A 13,158-nucleotide genomic window follows, 5' to 3' on the forward strand; every position below is an offset into this window, starting at 1 on the left:
GCTCGTGGGTTTCACCGAAGTGGTAAACGTCTGAGGCCTGCATCACTTCGGGCTTTCCTCCCATGTTAAGTTGACACGCCGTGATATAACTGGAATACTGTTAAAAGCGGCATTAAACCCAATTCACTAACTAAATATTTAGTAAAAAACATTTAAATATTTCTGATAATATAGATAATATTGCACTGACCAAAATTTCATGATAGTCCACCTGCAAAGTGACTACAAAAACATTGATTCTTATTATTGATATCTACCGTATGGTCGAGATTTGCTGGGGAGATATTTCCAGTTAAAGTATATATCTAAATCTTTGTTAATGATGTCTAGGGGAAAATCAGTTTCTTTCAATTTCCCTAAGTACTTGGTCAACTGGGTTGAGCAGGTGGCATTACCATTGTTTTAAGGGTCACTGTTTATATATGTCACTCCCACCTCACTGATCCAAGGGATGAACCTTTGTAGCATTTAGTGTGCACTGATCATCTACTGATGGTCAACTTCATTCAAGGAAGTGTGGAGACTGTGTGTATATTTATCTTAAGTGTTCATCAATTCACATTATCACACTCATCATGAATAACCTGCCGTTTCTAATCAAGTTAAAAGCTGTACTAAATGATTGTTGGAACAATGTTATTATGATCAATGATTAATGGACTTTAACCTATTCTCAATAACAAGCTCAAACGTACAAGCAGCGTATTGTAGTTTTCAGTTTACCAGTATTCCTGAAGGGAGAACATTGCCAGGTCTATTTCGTGCTACTAGCTGTCTCAGCAAGTTTGATGCAAGCCACACAAACACTTTGTTGTAACTCCAAGTTTGTGAGTTTCAGTAATCACACACAGAGGATAATTTTTATGATTACATCTGATGCATTGTATGTTGTCTCTGGTCACTGCAATCTTCTTCTAAAGACAAGAGGGGCGGTCGGGTAGCCTAGTGGTTAAAGCGTTCGGTCGTCACGCCGAAGACCCGGGTTCGATTCCCGACATGGGTACAATGTGTGAAGCCCATTTCTGGTGTCCCCGCCGTGATATTGCTGGAATATTGCTAAAAGCGGCGTAAAACCATACTCACTCACTCACTCACTCACTTAAGACAAGAATGTCATTTACGTTTCTTGTTACTTACAAAATACTAAGAGTCCTGCACATTACCGTATTCCACGTAATAAGCGCCCAGGGCGCTCTCAAAATTGGGAATAGGGGGCTCTTATTAGAATATTATTTTAGAGAAAATAGCAGTTGAAATATCGTAAATTTTGTGGTTTATGCTCACACCCTGAAATGATTCTGAACAACAGATATATTTTTCCAGAATTTAATTGCCCATAATTAAGGGTGCATATAACACACGAGTGCGTATTATACACAAATAAATAAGTCTGTACATTGATCAATAGGAAGGGGTGCTAATTGGGATTGTTCAATAGCCAATATCGCAGTGGGCGCTTATTGAGTCGAATACAGTATTTAAAATTAGCTTGTATGTTTCTCCACTAAGGGGCCAGTCACTGGCTCCATTCAACACTGGCAGTGTTCTATCAGCCACATTCAGAAAATATTATAAAAATAGATCAAATTTATCTTTTTTGCTCCATTGCTGTATATTTTAGAATTAGAAAAATGAAAAACTTCAACTCGATAAATCATACATGGCTAAAATAACTATGACAGAAGTCTTCTCAGAAGTAAGACCATATGCTTGTAACTGTCAAAATACTAAACTCCCTGCACATTGTACAGAATTAGTGGGGACGGTCGGGTAGCCTAGTGGTTAAAGTGTTCACTCGTCACGCCATAAACCCAGGTTCAATTCCCGACATGGGTACAATGTGTGAAGCCCATTTCTGGTGTCCCCAGCCGTGATATTGCTGGAATATTGCTAAAAGCGGCGTAAAAACAAACTCGCTCACTCACTCACCAGAGAATAAGAGGGTTTGAATCCCAGTTTGCCCTGACTATGTTTCTAGGTTTGTCAGCACCATACCTGTGCTCGTGGGTTTCACCGAAGTGGTAAATGTCTGAGACCTGCATCAGTTCAGGCTTTCCTCCCACATTAAACTGACACGCCGTATTATAACTGGAATACTGTTAAAAGTGGCGTTAAACCCAACTCACTCACTCACTCCCCTGGACATGAAAATAGGTTCCGGGGTAAATCCCTGGAATTTAATAACGTACTTTACATGATAATTTGGTTGAAAGATATGTTAAAACAAGCACAGTCCAGAGTAACCATGGTAACCACTCACTCATTAACCAAAGTGGTAAATGTCTAAGAGGAGTGAGACATGCATCATTTCGGCCCTTCATCCCATTATGAGTTTACACGTGATGGAACTGAAATGCTGTTCAAAGCGATGTTAAACAAACTCACACACACACACAGAATGAGCATTTTGACACAAAAGATGTCATGCCAAATGAAGTAATGCAATATTGAGCTACTCCGAAAGTTGACCGACCAATGATGCAAATGAAATTGGCCATAAAAAATCTCTGACCATAACATTATTATGATAAACAAAACTTTACATGTCCAGGTTCCAATCTCAACCCTGTGTGTATCATAGATGTACATATTATGCCCTCACAATCTCATTAAAGTCAGATCTTTTACACCGATATCATACCTCTGGGCATCAAGATCTCAGGACACCTCCATGAAATGTCACGGCAGGTGGTTCCAGAGTGAACTTTGACCACCCAATTAAGAATTTTGATCTAGGCCTCAGAAAACAGCCACTGAACACAGATAAACCCTCAGTGGTACATCCTTTTGGTGTATGGAATATTCACAACAATATAAGTAACAGGCTTTATTTTTTGCATTCAGAACACCCCGATTATGTTCGTTTTCGAGATCCAGAAATCAGATATGTTTGTCTGAATGCTTCAATCAATCGTACAGATTTCGAAGCCTGTACTCTGATTGGCTGACAAGGAGGTTCACCTGACACAACCACCTTGGAGGTTCTTTCCGTAGAGAAGTTTCATATCAGAGTAACAGATCTGATTATAATGAATGTGATGCCCTCATTAGCTAGTCTAACCCTTTTTTTGGCAACCATCGTGTAGGTATATCAGCAATCTAGGTCCAATTGTAAATCAGTTTCATTTTGCCACTGAAAGGGCCATTTTGTCATGCCTGGTTCTCATTTGCTAGGCATCGTTATACCAGAATATGTCATTCAGAATTTGGTGGAATTATATGTTATATAGTCATTGTGTTGATGACGTACAATATGATGGCACTATGTGTATTATACAAGAACATGTCCGATGTGTATACAAGAATGTGTATTTATTATGTTAATTGTTTGTATATGGACATATGTTTATGCATTCCCCTTCAAAGCAGTCCTGTGCATGTCATTATCAAAACTTGTTTATGCTTTTCCCATGCTAATCCCTTGCTCAAAACACGACGATCCTCTCCACCTAAAGTTCATCCACGATTTGGTTCTGGAAGTAAGCAATAGCCCCTGTTCCTCTGTGCCAGATCTCCCACGATTCTTAGTGTTGCTCATCAGGTAATCGGGGATGAAGACTTCGTATCCGAATCAAAATGTTACAATGGTATACTCGACTTGCTTTGACTGAGTTTGTCCTTTAGCATGCCCTTTGTCACGTGATCACAGAATGAGTGGGAAATCCAGTATTGATATATTATATTTATAATAGACATTACTTAAAATCTTCACATGAGGTATTAAGATAAGTTGATAAGAATGTTTTTTTTATTAATATAGGGAGATAATGATGTTTTGTATTAAGATAAAGAAATAATGTTTTGTATTAAGATAAGGCGATAAGGATGTTTTGTATTAAGAAAAGGAGATAAGGATGTATTAAGATAAGGAGATAATGTTTAGTATTAAGATAAGGCGATAAGGATGTTTTGTATTGAGATAAGGATGTTTTGTATTAAGATAAGGAGATAAGGATGTTTTGTATTAAGATAAGGAGATAAGGATGTTTTGTATTAAGATAAGGAGATAAGGATGTTTTGTATTAAGATAAGGAGATAAGAATGTTTTGCATTAAGATAAGGTGATAATGATGACTAGATAGTGAATCCTCATTAGTCCACACCCTGTTAATCTGGAAACCACGCCTCCTTCACGATTACTGCTGGGGACATTTACATGTATTAAGTGACGTAAGGTCAGGCTTTATTTTTGGGAGTGGTTTACAGATTTTTGGTCCAAAACCTAGATCGAAAAAATATAAATAAATTACATGTAATTCCAATTTTAAATAGTTTTTGTATTCCACAAAATGTTAACCTGTGTTTACCTGGGGTTGCCTGTGTTAACTGGTGTATATTTTGCTTTCTACCGATGATTGTGTCGAGACTGTGATTTCCTATAAATCCATATAGTTAGAATATGTATGCAAGTTGTATGTCGTGCAATATATACGCCTAAAGCTTAACAATTAATTATTTGTTCTGTTATTTTTGTGAAAAAATGATCTTGCAAATTATAGATCTATGTTTTGTTGATGGGAAACCAAATTCACTTCTGGCCTATAACTGTCCTTAGACAGCTGCTTCGTAGGTTCCATCCAACTATATGACCAAGATTCCCAACTCTTGATGTGATTGGCTTAAATCTTGAAAAAGGTATTTTGAAATTGGTACCTCCCCTCATATAAAAGAAAATGAGTTGAACAAATAATTACTATTTTGTAGCTTTACAAAGGCAGATTTGCTATTTGAGAACATGAATGTTGCTGTCGGTGGTGTGCCGAGTCACAACGGAAGTCCCTTGCTTGTAAGCCAAAGACATTCCTTTGTTGTAGATGTATGTAGTCATTACATTGATCAGTGGGTCATCAGTACAGTATCCTCGTCAATACTTCACGGGTTTGTATATACTACAGTCAAGTCCCGTTAATCCGACACTGTTGGTTGCATATGATTATGTCGGATTAACGAGTATGTCGGATAAACGAAATTAGGTATTATCAACGTTCGTGATCGAAAATTGGACAACTACACGATAGATAACGATTCAAACATGTTGTAATAAAAAAAGGAAAAAGGAAATATTCATATTGTTGTGTTACATTGTTCGCGGAATATGTTTTCTAATCATGCAACCTCTAAAGTTTAACACAAAACCCAAAGTTTATCTCTGCAGCCGTTTAAATATGCAGCTACTCGCCGACTCATCTCGCATCAAAACACAGGGCTATGTACTCGCAGGCAGATGACCATGGAGTACGCTGATCACCGTGTCGGATTAACGAGACTGATTAATGAGTGATTTCAGCAAATCGTTGCAATTTAGGTGTGTCGGAGTCGGAGTGCGAGACTGTCGGATTAACGGGTCTAAACAGCACTGATTTAATCGGTTCCCATCATTTGTGTCGGATAAAGCCGATTGTCGGATTAACGAGTGTCGGATAAACGAGACTTGACTGTATGTCCCTCCATCACCCATGAAAACACGGACACTGTGTGGTGTAGCAGTGATACGAGTCTAAGATCCAGGTAGAGAATAGGTCTTCACCAACCCATGCTTGCCGTAACAGGCAACTATGCTTGTTGTAAGAGGCAACTAACAGTATTGTGTGGTCAGGCTCGCTGACTTGGTTGATGCATGTCATCGTGTCCAATTGCGTGGATTGATGCTCACGATGTCAATCACAGGACTGTCTGGCCCAGACTCGATTATATACAGACTGCCGTCATATAGCTGGAATATTGCTGAGTGTAAAACAACAAACCACCACTATTAGTGAAACTAACAAATATATATGAGGGGTTCACACAACGAGTGGCATTTCCTTAGTTTTGTAATATTTAAAAAAAACAGCCAATACACATCAGAGTCTCAGTGAGTAGAGTCTACAAGACCGAGACACAAAATGCAAATTTGTTCACTAAAGACGCCACTACACCACAAAGCAGCTGTCTACTCACAAGTGATGGAGGAACGTGTAGAAGAACGGTGATGTATTGATGATGTTACAGTACCTGTTGCAGTATTTCAATATCCATAAGATGTTTACATGATACCACTGGTCAGACCCTTGTTGTCTTTGTCTACTGAAGACCTACCTTAAAGTTTGCAATTTAGAAATCTGTGAAAGAAAAGGTACCTCCCAGGACTAGGGTTGGCTATCAATGTAGATCATAGAGGTCGATAATCGCTTACGAAAAATCGATCAATTATAAATAAATATTGGAGAAGAAACTTTAAGCAAATATGCAAGAAGTATGCCCTGAAGAAAATCAACAGATTGTGGACATTTGAGATATGACACTTGCTTTCCGTCTTCGACAATTGCCATTATTCACGAGTTATGATTGATGACAACAATTTCATATCGATAATCGTTAATATTTCTTCCCATCGACAATAATTCTGATTATCAATCTTTTTAGCCAGTCCTACCCAGGACTCATTGCACAGATAAGTGTCATAACCTTCATATATACCAGGGGCGGTCAGGTAGCCTAGTGGTTAAAACGTTTGCTCGTCACGCCAAAGACCCGGGTTCGATTCCCGACATGGGTACAATGTGTGAAGCCCATTTCTGGTGTCCCCCGCCGTGATATTGCTGGAAAATTGCTAAAAGCGGCATAAAACCATACTCACTCACTCACTCACTCATATATACCATGTCAGTGTGTGTAAACAAGAAGTTGTTCATTAACATGACAAGCTTACTCAGTTTCAGGTTTCTAATTCTCCTTTGTCATTCCCTTTGATGAAAGAATATGACCCCTATATATAACAAGTGTCAAACATATATGTATCTCGTCATGCTGGTAGCATGTATCACCTAATGTTTCAGACGTATCATATTGCAACAAATCTGTACTATCTGACTTGTATTAGAAGCATGTTTCTTTTGTATAGGATGTACGTTGACTTCAATTTTCACTACATCGGGCCTGATCAATTTAATTATTAGTTTTACAATATTTTGAAACCATATTTCAAAGCCAGAGGTTTTTTTAACGTTTTAACGTGTTTGTTTTCTCAATCTCTTCTCAATCTCAATAAAATCAGATCTTAGTTCTCGCTGTCGCTAAACAAAGATCTGAGGACATCCCATTAAGGGTCACGTCAGAACGACCTTTCGTCCAACCAATCAGAGCGTCGCTTACCAGATCATGAAAGTGACAGTCAGAATGTGTTTTCTAATCCTGCAACCACGAAATATTTAACACGGGGTATTCCAAACGACAGTTTTATGATTATATCCATACAATCTAGGCCATCTATAAGCCATTCCAGAAAATTCTTCTTATCAGTTTTCTTTATCGGTAGCGAAAACTAAGATCTGATTTTAATGAGATTGAATCTCTTCCAGGAAAGTCTTGAGCGCTAGTGAAAGGTTACTCCAAACATTATTAACCTCCTTATTGTAGGTGGTGTTACATACACAATATGGCAAAAGGAACAATGCAGAAACAACTTTAGTCATTGATCAATGTATTTAAAGGTTTCCCCACCTTTTTGTGAAAATAATCAGTAAAGCGGGTAATTAAACTGGTTTGGCCTTGTGATTATATATCCAGATTCTTGAAGATGAAAGCTCATACCGTGGCAGTAACACGTTGAACAAGTTGATTTTCATTACCATTTTTCTTGAGAGTTTTTAATAAAAGCACACAGCATCACTAGATTGGTCTGTGAGCAACTTGGGGGCACGGGTGGCCCAGTCGTCTCGGCCGCTGCAATTTGCTGTGCAGAGTTGCATCCCTTTGATTCGCCAGAAACACATCGTGAGTTAGAATCCTGGTTCGCCCCGATTATGTTTCTAGGTTTCCCTGTGCTCGTTGGTTTCACCGAAGTGGTAAACGTCTGAGACCTGCATCACTTCGGGCTTTCCTCCCACATGAAGCTGACAAACTATGATATAACTGGAATACTGTTCAAAGCAGCATATAGCCTAATTCACTCACTCACTCACTCACTCACTCACTCTGTGAGCAGCTGTAATTCATATTGTAGAATACATCTTATGTGACTGTGTATTATGCAAATTATGTGATGTTAATTTATTTTGTATTTCAATTTTCATACTTCTATGAAGAATTCAGGCTTTTTTGTATAGAGTTGTGTTTTATTTCAGTTAGCTTTTGTTTTGTTGCTTTTATGCACTTGATTATGCAATCTTGTGGCCAATATGATGATATAGACAGACAACTAGCATGGCCTTATATATTACATGTACTTTGGAGTCATTTCTTAAAGGACGTTGGTCTGGCTGTACTGAAGAGTTACTTCCCTTCTCATATTGATCTAGGAGTTGTGGTTATGAAAAACTGGGACGAAAAAATAAATTTGATTATATTCTACATTTGTTTTAATTTTGAGTCAGCTTAAACCAGAAACATATAAAATAAAACATCCAAAGATTTTGTGTCGTCCATCCATGGTACAAACAGTAATGTAGGTTAACATTGGGAACTTTCTTTTTCTTTCAACCAGCGACTTTATGATTTTGAACATGTATTCTGTAAGTTCAGTAATAGAACAAGAAGTCTTACGTGTCATGAACCATACGCTTATGCTTGGCTTTGATTTCTGTTGTAAATAGATGATACCTGTGGAGATCCGGGGTAGAATAGGTCTTCAGCAACCCCTGCTGGCCATAAAAGGCGATTTTGCTTGTCGTAAGAGGCGACAGATGGGATCGGGTGGTCAGGCTCGCTGACTTGGTTGATGCATGTCATCATATCCCAATTGCTTGGATCGATGCTCATGATGTCAATCACTGGACTGTTTGGTCCAGACGCGATTATTTAAAGACCGCTTTCATATAGCTGGAATATTGCTGAGTGCGGCATTAAACAACAAATAAACAAACAAATAGATGAAGCGATAACCAGTTGTCCCCAAAGTAGTTTTGGCTGCTCCTTTGTGTTAGGCGGGGACAGATGTGATTGTATGTCTCTGATAGGTGGGAGATGAGTCTCTGTTGACGACGCTTGACGCTGGCTGAGGCGACAGGGTATGCCGCTATGCAATGTGTTCCTCATGACTCAGGGTGTATGATATGCTTGAAACACTGATGCTGACTTCATCTTTTTCTCGTCTGTGGATTTGCCATGTGCCTCCTCTGCAGAGACTGGGTGCAGTCTCTTTTTCAACATTAATTAATAAGATATGTTATTTATTTTTTTAATACAAGGTGTATTTCAGTATTTTCTCAGTGCTAGTGTTTCCTAAATGCAGTGTGTGTCAGCTACATTTAAGGCTATCAGCTACAGCATTACTTTTTAGTGTTTTGTGTTATTGTAAGGACCAATATGTCCGAGGTTACTAGACCGACCAGCTTTTTACTAGACTCGGGCTTCGGACTTGTGGATGAAGTTGCAGACTGTTAATGCATTAAAAAACTTTGGATGCATTTTTTGAAATTCTTTTTCTCCAGTTTGAGTTAATATCAGATATTTATTACAGTTTAATGTCAAATGGAGCCGATTCACGTCTTCTCCTGACCCCACAGCACAGCAATATAGACCCTTGTTTCCACAGATAGTCACAGAATTTTCAGGCATGGACACAAGAGAATTGGGGTTGGAGTATTGACTTTTGTGTAACATGCCTGTTGAGGTATATACTGAGGGCAAAATGTAAGGGAACACTAAGGCCACACTTCTTTTTTCGACTTGCTTTACAGATCCACCGACTGAAAATTTTGTTGAAATGGAAAAGACACCAGAATTTGCTCACTTTTTTTTATCCCACCAAAAGGCTGATAATGTATTTTGCCCCAAAAAATATTTTCTGAACAAGGACCCTCTGAAGTTGGGAGTCAAAATCAAGTTTGTTGTTGTTTCTGAGACTTATAGGATGCAGTGATGCACAACAGTTTTTCTGCTTGATTTGTCAGGTCTGCATGGCAGCTGTGTTGCAGGCTTTCCTCCCACATTCAACCATTTTTATTTTTGTATACCAGCCGACCTGTAGTGGAGCATGAAACTAAAAAAGAAATTGAATTGCTTTTAGGCTAAAAAATATAATAGTCTTGGTTGGTTCTCAGGCACCGCCCGCATCTTCAGAAAGTCTACCACACGTTTGGGGTTGTTTTTTTTCTCATTTAAAAAACAAAAAATCCTTATACTGTATATCGCTGTGCATAAGCCGAGTTTTTCATACATAGAATGAGGGGTTTAAGAACAATGAAATCCAATATAGCACGCAGTTACTTCCCTTTACATGTGCACTGCTTTACTGTGCATCTTGTGATAGGTAAAGGCGGCATTTGGAGCTTGTATGCTTCTTTATGTAGGGAGGCCCTTTCCCAGATTGATGGTACACAACTGTTTGTTTGGTTACATACTAGTTTGAACGAGCAAAAAAAGAATAAAACACTGCCTGCCCGCACGATATTTTTAAAAGCCGCTGACTGACAACCAATTTATTATATTTTTTAAAGCCTAATATGTTTTTGTTTTTTTCCCACTTCCCAACAGGCTTTCACGGTAACAAAATGAGGGGGCCGTAGGATAGCCTAGTAGTTAAAGCGTTCGCCGATGACCCGGGTTCGATTCCCGACATGGGTACAATGTGTGAAGCCCATTTCTGGTGTCCCCTGCCGTGATATTGCTGGAATATTGCTAAAAGCGGCGTAAAACCATACTCACTCACTCATTCACTGTAACAAAATCTGCAAAGCACGTGGCAAAAAGGGGTGCCTTACGATGAGAGCAGAACTTTGAATATTACAATTTACAATGCAGCTTATTTTATTCAAGAAGCGTATGTATATGTTAATCATGACAGGATCTTTCTTCTGCAATTTTGCTATGTGTTTTTATCTATTTATTTCATCAGTTTATTATTTGGTAGCCATGAAACTATTGTTGTTTGGAGTTGGAAAATATTGTTCCTGTAAGTGTAACCTAAAATTCTCTCTGTAATTAGTGCATAAATCTATGTTTCAATATTGTCACGCAGACTCAAGTGTGCGCCATCCGCATGGGAGGATATATTAATTTATTCGTGGAGCTGTTTCTACAGATTTTCATTTTGTATTTTCAGTTTTTCCTGTTTTCATGATTTGAAACTGATGATCAGTGAGTAGTCACATGTTAAATGTCTCAATGTCCCCTCACATGTCAACCTGCCTTTTTTGGTTCAAAATGTTGTTTTTTTCTTTGGTTTATGGTTATTCAGATTTTTTAAAAATAATTGTTTTTTACTTTTGATATGATCTTTTGAAATAATGTTTCTGAAGTAAAATTAAACAACAGACATGAAAAAACAAGCTACTTGAACTGGTTCTGTAACAAGGAGTTACCTCCCTTCTCACTTCAGAAAGAAATTCAGAAGAAATTCACATTTCAGAAATCAAAGTTGTGGGGAAGAAATAGTAACTTTATTCAACCTTTTGACGAATTTTGGGTTGGCAGAGCTGTGAACCTAATAATAAGATTATAATGCCTCTGTCTCCATGATTGATACAGATGGAGGGAGGCTCCATCAGCCATAGACGTATCCTTGGCTGTGAACCAGCCATTGCTGTGACTGTCTGACCTGTTAGTGTTACCGATTCCTCTCACTCTGTGCCATGTTGACTGTGCTATGTAGTCTCTACATACATGAAGCTTATGCAATCTGTTGTCAGTGAGGTGGCTTTGTACCATATCAATTAAATGTCGTATCAAGAAACGAGAGATCTTATTTTCCTTTATTCAGTCATGCCAATTGTAACTGTTTCTGTAATAAATAATCAAATGTGCGATGGTGTGAGTTTTCTCAATACACTGCTGTGGGAACAGAATATGTCCCTGGCAGGTTTGCATAGATTTGGAAACACCTTGGCTATGGAGATTTTTTGTGAACATCTCTGGAATATCATATCAAGGTTATCTCCTTTGTCACTAACAGCATGTGCTGGTCAAAAGGGCGACCAAATGGATGGGGTGGTCATGCTCTGTGACTTGGATGATGGCGTGTCCTCGAACCCTTCCGCTTGGATCGTTGTTCACAATATCGATCACTGTATCGTTTGGTCCCGATTTGATTATTTCCAGGCCGCAAACTTGAACCGTATTCAAGAATAAGCACCCAGGGCGCTCTCAAAATTAGAAATAGGGGGCTCTTATTAGAATATAATTTTGGTGAAAGAGTTGAAAGATCGTAAATTTTGTGGTTTATGCTGACAGCCTGAAATGATACAAAAGAAAAGTTTGTGCGTATTATACATGACAGATATATTTCTCCAGAATTTTTTGCCCGTAATTAAGGGTGCATATAACACATCGAATACGGTAGCTGGAATATAGCCAAGTGCGGTGTTCATGTTCCGGGGCTGACAAGTTTGACCACATACACCAATCAATTAATAGTATTTGACAATGCTGATCGGTCTGAGCAAACACAACCTTGATCAAGAAAAATGCTAAATCTACCAAACACACATGTTGGTTGGTTTGTTGTTTAACGCCGCACTCAGCAATATCCAGCTATATGACGGCGGTCTGTAAATAATCCAGTGATTAAAATCATGAGCATCGATCCGCGCAATTGGGATCAATGACATGCATCAACCAAGTCAGCGAGCCTGACCACCCGATCCCGTTAGTCGTCTCTTGCGACAAGCATGGTTTGCTGAAGACCTATTCTACCCCGGAATCTTCACGGGTCCAAACACACATGTTCAATGTATAGAAAATAATACTGAATAAAACACAAATATACGACTCAAGGACCACCCGATTCTATATTTGTATTTATGAAATAATTGAGTGTCCAAACTTTTGAGTAAACTATTGATAAACAGACAAGGGCTTGGTTATGCACCAAAAAAAAGTGTCTCTGAAAATTCTTTAAAAAACTAATTATGCTTCAGATATACCGTAATTAATCTTAAGAAGACACAATAGCTGTAGCTGAAAATATATATAATCTTGATACAAAACCCCAGCCCCCACTCCCAAAATATCAAATGGTTGCTCCCTTATGGATTCTATAGTATTTCTTACGATTTTGTTTGTTGTTTAACGCTGCACTCAGCAATATGACGGCGGTCTGTAAATAATCGAGTCTGGACCAGACAACCCCGTGAGTACTATCATAAGCATCGATCCTCGCAATTGGGATCAATGACATGCATCAACCAAGTCAGTGAGCCTGACCACCCGATCCAGTTAGTCGCCTCTTACAACAAGCAT

Source organism: Haliotis rufescens, unplaced genomic scaffold (genome assembly GCF_023055435.1).
Source record: "Haliotis rufescens isolate VD_foot unplaced genomic scaffold, xgHalRufe1.0.p SCAF_21, whole genome shotgun sequence".
Classification (NCBI taxonomy): domain Eukaryota; kingdom Metazoa; phylum Mollusca; class Gastropoda; order Lepetellida; family Haliotidae; genus Haliotis; species Haliotis rufescens.